Below are 6,379 nucleotides of genomic sequence, written 5' to 3'. Positions count from 1 at the left end.
TTGCTTAGCATCCGCACATCCGGGATATGGTCCGGACACACCCGACTCTAAAAAATGGTTTGATATCTGGAATCCCTAAAAGGAATGTACTGTCAAATCCATAATGAATTGCATTATTGGCTTGTTTCTCAAAATATTATGACAAATGACGTACAGATAGATCTTCATCCTTGCCCATTAACGGATTACAAAATTATCACTATCGAGATTGTTTTGCCCTCTTTTTAATAATCCCAGAGCTATGGAAAAGTTAAACAACTCTCTTGTTTTACACAGTGAAGTTTAAGTGTATGTCCCTTTTTTGATTCATTCTTACTGGAAGAAAGCTTGTGATCAAAACTCATTTGGCCTTCAGTGGGAGCTTCTTCAGTATGAAATTGGCAAGTATCTAAGATCTTGTGGTAGTAGATATGCAAAGTTGAGAAAATTTAAAGACTGCATTATATCTAAAATATCGTTTCTATCATGCAAAGGTGTTGATACACTTTCTGCAGAGGAATTGTTACAGCTAAATGAATGCCAGAATAAATTAGATGATATATACAGAATAAAAGCACAAGGGGCCTTTGTAGGATCAAGGAGGAGATGGATCAAGGTGGACAAGTCAAAATTATTTATATTTCTTCATATTTCTTTAATCTTAACAGGATTAAATTACTTCGCTTTATTTTAGTTAAACGTGGTTTAGCAGGAAGTTAGTCTCCGGTAGGTAATTGTTCATTTGTTTATTTTAAAAGTTTAATTTCAAAGGTTGTTATTGCTGATGCTGTCAGATGATTTAAAAAGTTCTGTATTAATACAAGCGGTAACTTAGCGTTTTTTTGTACTCTGCACTTTCTTGTTTTAAATATACGTTAATTACATCAACTAAAAGTTTAAATACGCTATATTAATATATTGGGCTGGGAGTGAAGGACAGGGTCATAGTGAGTTAGGTAATGTTGTGTTTGCAAGATGTTTGCCCTTCTGGATGTTTGCGTCCAGTCGGACTTCATCTGCAAGCGATGTAAGTTAGTAGACTCACTCATGGTCAAGGTTCATGACCTCTAGGAGCAACTGGCTCTCATCCAGCACAACAATGAGTTAGAGGAGAGAGATAATATGCCTTTTAGGAAAATGGTGTGTACTCCACAAGCGGGAGAGAGGAGAATGAAGAACAGGTAGGTCGAGAGAGCTGGGTGAACATAGGTCGTAGACGTGGAAAAGGGTGTGCACAGTTCACAGAGGCAGCATCACCTGAAGTGACGGAGTCTAAGCACTTTCAGATGCTTCCAGCTTTAGAGCCGAAAGAGACTGGGGAGGCAGGTGGAGCCGCCTACCCCCCAGGAAAAGGGAGGTTGTGGTAGTAGGGGATTCATTTATTAGAGGTGTAGATAGTTATGTGTGCACCCGTGATAGAGGGTCCCGTACGGTGTCTTGCCTGCCTGGTGCCCAGGTAGGGGACCTTCCAAATCGTGTGAACAGGCTTTTGGCCCCAGCCGGGGTGGATCCAGTGGTCATGGTGCATGTTGGCACCAATGACATAGGCAAGGGTAGGAGGGCTGTTCTGCAGGATAAATTTATAGAAGTCACGGATAAGCTTGGAAGCAGAACATCCACAGTGGTATTCTCTTGAATACTCTTGAATGCCACATGTAAGCCAGGCTACGTTAGCTGAGATTAAATGGCTAAAATTGTGGTGTAGGAAAGAGGGGTTTAGGTTTATGGGGCACTGGAAGACCTTCTGGAACAGGTGGGACCTGTTCAAGCCGGTGGGGGTTGCATCTGAACCAGAGGGGAACCAGTGTGTTGGGGAGGCGTAGGTGTAGAGTAGTTGAGGAATGTTTAAACTAGGGACTTGGGGGGCAGGGAGGTTAGTTAAGAATATAGGTGGGGAGGGACGGAAAGCCCCAATTAATATTAAACGTGGGCACTGTAAAAGGCCTACCCTTTGCAGTCTGCACTTAAACACTAGGAGTATTAGAAACAAAATTCATGATTTAGAGGCTTTAATTTCATCAGACTTTTACAATATTATAGGAATAATTTAAACATGGATGAGTGACAATGATGGAGAAGAATATTATATGGATGGTTACATGTTGTTCTGTAAAGACCAGATAGGCAAGAAGGGAGGAGATGTTCCAGTATACGTAAAAGAAAACTTGCAGGCAAGGGAGCTCACTGATAAAAATAAAAGTACAGAAGCTGTATGGATAAAAGTAGATGCTAAAAACTCAAATGTCCTAATTGTCTGTGTTTGTTATAGAGCGTCTAATGTAGCCGCAAAGGAAAGCAGAATGTTATATGACAATATCAGGATTATGAGTAATAAAAATGACAGTGGTTGGTGATTTTAATTTACCTGGGATACAGTGGGACACAATCCTGTTCTAATTCCACCATCTCAAGTTCATTTATGAAAGAGACAGAGACTGTTTTTTTACTCAGTTTAATACCCCTACCAGGGCAGAAGCCCTTCTTGACCTTGTTTTTTCTAATAACCATGATAGGAATGGAAAATTAGAGGTTTTAGAACCACTGGATGGTAGTGGTCATAACATGGTTAAATTTGAAGTAAATTTTAGTCTCCGAAAACCAAAGTCCAAAACAAAAGCATACAATGTTAGGAAGGCTAACTTTAATGGTATGAGACTGAAACTAGAAATTGTAAAAACGGTTGAAGATGCATGGGATTTTTTGCAAGTGCAAGAGGACTTCATACCTGTTTCCAGCAAAACTAAACCTAGGAAACTACAACCAAGGTGGTTTACTAAGGAAATTAAGAATAAAGTAAGGAGGAAAATGGCTCTGTTCCACAAATGGAAAATACCTAATGATTTCAAAATAAAGCTGGAGTATATAAGTCTGCAAGTCGAGTTAAAAAATAACATTAGATACTCCAAGAGGAATATAAAAAGAAATATTGCATTGGAGGCTAAGGATGACAATAAAAGTTCCAATATTTTAACTGTAAAAGAGCTCTAAAAGCTGAAATTACTAATTTGCAGGATAGTAAGGGCCATATAATTGAAAATGAAATTGATATAGTGAATAAGTTTAATGATTATTTTACACGGGTGTTCACAGTAGAGAACACGAGAAACTTACCACCATTTAGTATGAATACATCGTCGTCTATAACCAATATATGTATAACTAAGGCTGATGTGGTACTAAGTCTAGCTAAACTCAAAATCAATAAATCAAAGGGACCTGATGGCATCTTACCTATAGTTTTAAAAGAGATGTGAGATACTATTAGCCAACCTTTAACTTTACTATTCCAGAGATCGTTATCTGCTGGTGTGGTACCTTCTGACTGGAAGCGTGCTAATATAATGCCCATATTAAAAAAAGGGGATAGAAGTAATCTAGCAACATATAGGTGTTTGGAGTTTACATGTTCTCCCCATGTCATCGTGGGGTTTCCTCTGGGTACTCCGGTTTCCCCCCACAGTCCAAAGACATGCTGAGGCTGATTGGACTTGCTAAATTGCCCGTTCCAAGGTGGGTGGTGTAGCAGATACTGATCTAGTAGCAGAGAGGCTGTAACGGGATCTGGATTAAATTAGAGACTGGGCTGATACCTGGCATATGAAATTTAGCATAGATAAATGTAAGGTAATCCATGCAGAGAGCAGAAATATAAAGTACAGATATTTTATGGGTTCCACGGGTGAGAAGATCTTTGTAGGTGGGTATACTTACTTTTGGTCTGGTCAGTCTGATGGCTGCCATACTCAGCTGTTGCTGTGGTGGATTGACCCTTCCGATGGTGTCTAATGTCACTCCTTTCATGGCCCGTGCAACATCATTAGACTCCAATACTGGTGGTGGGCCAAAGGAGATCGAGATCACATCCTCGTGGGCTCCAATCAGCTGTGAACCACCCAGCCTCACTGAGATTGCACAGATGGTGAATCAGCTGGAGGTAGGGAAGGCTGCAGGAATCTGTGGTATCCGGGGTGAACTTCTCCAGGCTGGTGGTAAGGATGTCCTCCTGACATTGCAGTCAATCTTTGCTTCCATTTGGGAGTCAGGCATCATCCCAACTGACTTGAAAACGGGACTTGTAGTCCCTATCTGGAAAGGGAAGGGTGATCCCGTGAGCGAGGAGTCTGAGTGTCTGGGATTGCGGGTGTCCTGGATAAAGACCAAGATCCAGGCGTTTAATGACTTCTTTGGTACATTGTCAAGAGATTTACTTACCTCAGTAGCGACAATTATGTCTCTGGTGACTTTTCCTGTGAAGTCAGCAGACGAATTAGGAGACCATGGGGGGTCATGAGGTTGCTGGAAAGGGATGTGTGGCACTCCTGATATCTTTGCAAGAGGATGAAGGTCCAAGTCTTTAGAGTCCTGGTGCTCCCTGACTCGCTGTATGGTTGTGAGACATGGATGCTATCCAATGAGCTGAGACGAAGACTGGACTCCTTCGGTATTGTGTCTCTTTGGAGAATCCTTGGGTACTGCTGGTTTGTGTCGAATGAGCGGTTGCTAAAGTAGTCCCGAATGAGGCACATTACCTGCATTGTGAGGGAGTCTCACTTATGGCACTACGGCCATGTGGTGCGTTTCCCTGAGGGTGATTCGGCTGGCAGGATCCTCATTACTGAGGACCCAAGTGGCTGGACCAGACTGATGTAACACCTGACTGTGGCAGATAGACGCTATTTCTGGAGAGTGGGACTGGACAGTGTGTCTGCCTGTGGGGTCGCCAGCTGGAGTTTTGCTGTGTGGTGGGTGCAGAAACGCGCATGCTCCCTAACCTAACCTGGCCTGGTTTAATAACAACATCATCTTGGTGAAGCACTTCTGATGGATTCCTTATGACTTATAGTGAGTTTTTATCCTGTTATGCAATTCTAGAGAATTTGCTGTTGTAATGGATGCAATTCCCAAGGCTGTTGTTATGCTGTTAAAAGGAGTGACTAAAGATTTCCAACCCTATACCCGGAACCTAAATGACACTAAGGTAGGGAAGATTTGCTTTTGGTCCAATCCATTGGCTCGAACACCTAGTACCAGATTCAAAAAGAGGAACATAAAAGAAACATAGCATAATAAGTATTTACTGTAACCCTTTGGAGTCTGAGGCCTCTCACCCACTTTCAAAGTAGTCTGACATGCCTTGACATTTTACAGTTTTTCTGAATTGCTAAAACACATTTCCTAAAATCTCCTCTCCTTTAATCAAATCACTAAGCAAACGCTAAAATTCAAGCTAAACTCACAAAAAATGAAAACACTACCAGCCAAAATAGTTGTTGGCATGTAAATTAGAAACTGTAAGACTATAATAAAAAAAAAGTATGGTTGTCTACCAAAAATATTTGTATACTGTACAGTTATGACTGATAACTAATATGTAACGTTTGCCGTACTCAGTACTCCAGAAAAGTTACTGTAAAGGACAAAGCCAAAAAATAAACAAATGAGAGATATATTACAGTAAAACGTTGTGCAACTGCTAAGCCAAATTCACGGAAAGAAAGAATCCTCTGTGTGACCCATTTGTACCTTGACGTCGAAATTCAGCTCCTATTCACCTATGGCACATATTCAATGTTCTAGTCACTCTTTGGCTTCTTCAAATGTTTAGAAATGTGTGTGAACAGTTTTAAGTCAATGACTACTGTGTGCTGGCTGCGCTTAACCTCTGCGGCCTGTGTTTTCTATTTCGCATTAAAGTTCACCATAACGTAAATGTGTTTTGATTAATGAGAATGTGTTTTGAGTTTTTCAAAAAGGGTGACTGAGATCTGCAAATTGTGTCTAACTAGGTGAGCATGGTTTAAAGTTTTGCCAAGTGACTGATTCAATAAATGACTTTTGGCAATTGGCATGCAGTTTTGTTCCCAAAATGATTTTTAATATTTCAGCAATTCAGAAAAACTGTGAAATATTTCACCTATCTAAACAACATTTATCCGCAAGTGCTACAGATGCTTTTATTCAGCACAAACTCAGCACCAATAATCTGAGATCATTTTGAATGTGATTATTCTATTTCTTTTGTTAAAATCTACTTTAAACATACACTTTTCAAAAACCTATTTTCAGTGGTACTGACAAATTGTAAAAAAATCATATTATAAACATTCAAAAGTCAAGACTTTTGAGCTCTGAAGCTTATAGACATACAGTAGGAGCTGGCTACACAAAGGGAATGAAACATTCAAAAAATTGTATGAGGTTTGATTACTAAAGTGTTACAACTTTGAAGTGACTTTGGAGTCACCACACCTTTGCTTACTGTCAGTGGCCCATCAGTCTGGAATGTCACTGCTCCTCACACCAATCAGTTTGGAAAGGCAGTGTGAATTTTACAGTTTTTTTCAATTGCTAAGACAGATACTGCAATACTGAAGTTGCTTTCTCAAAACTCTTCATACAG

This window comes from Brienomyrus brachyistius, chromosome 1, assembly GCF_023856365.1.
Source record: "Brienomyrus brachyistius isolate T26 chromosome 1, BBRACH_0.4, whole genome shotgun sequence".
In the NCBI taxonomy this organism is placed as follows: domain Eukaryota; kingdom Metazoa; phylum Chordata; class Actinopteri; order Osteoglossiformes; family Mormyridae; genus Brienomyrus; species Brienomyrus brachyistius.
The sequence above is the reverse complement of the archived record's forward strand: the minus strand, read 5'-3'. Positions refer to the sequence as shown.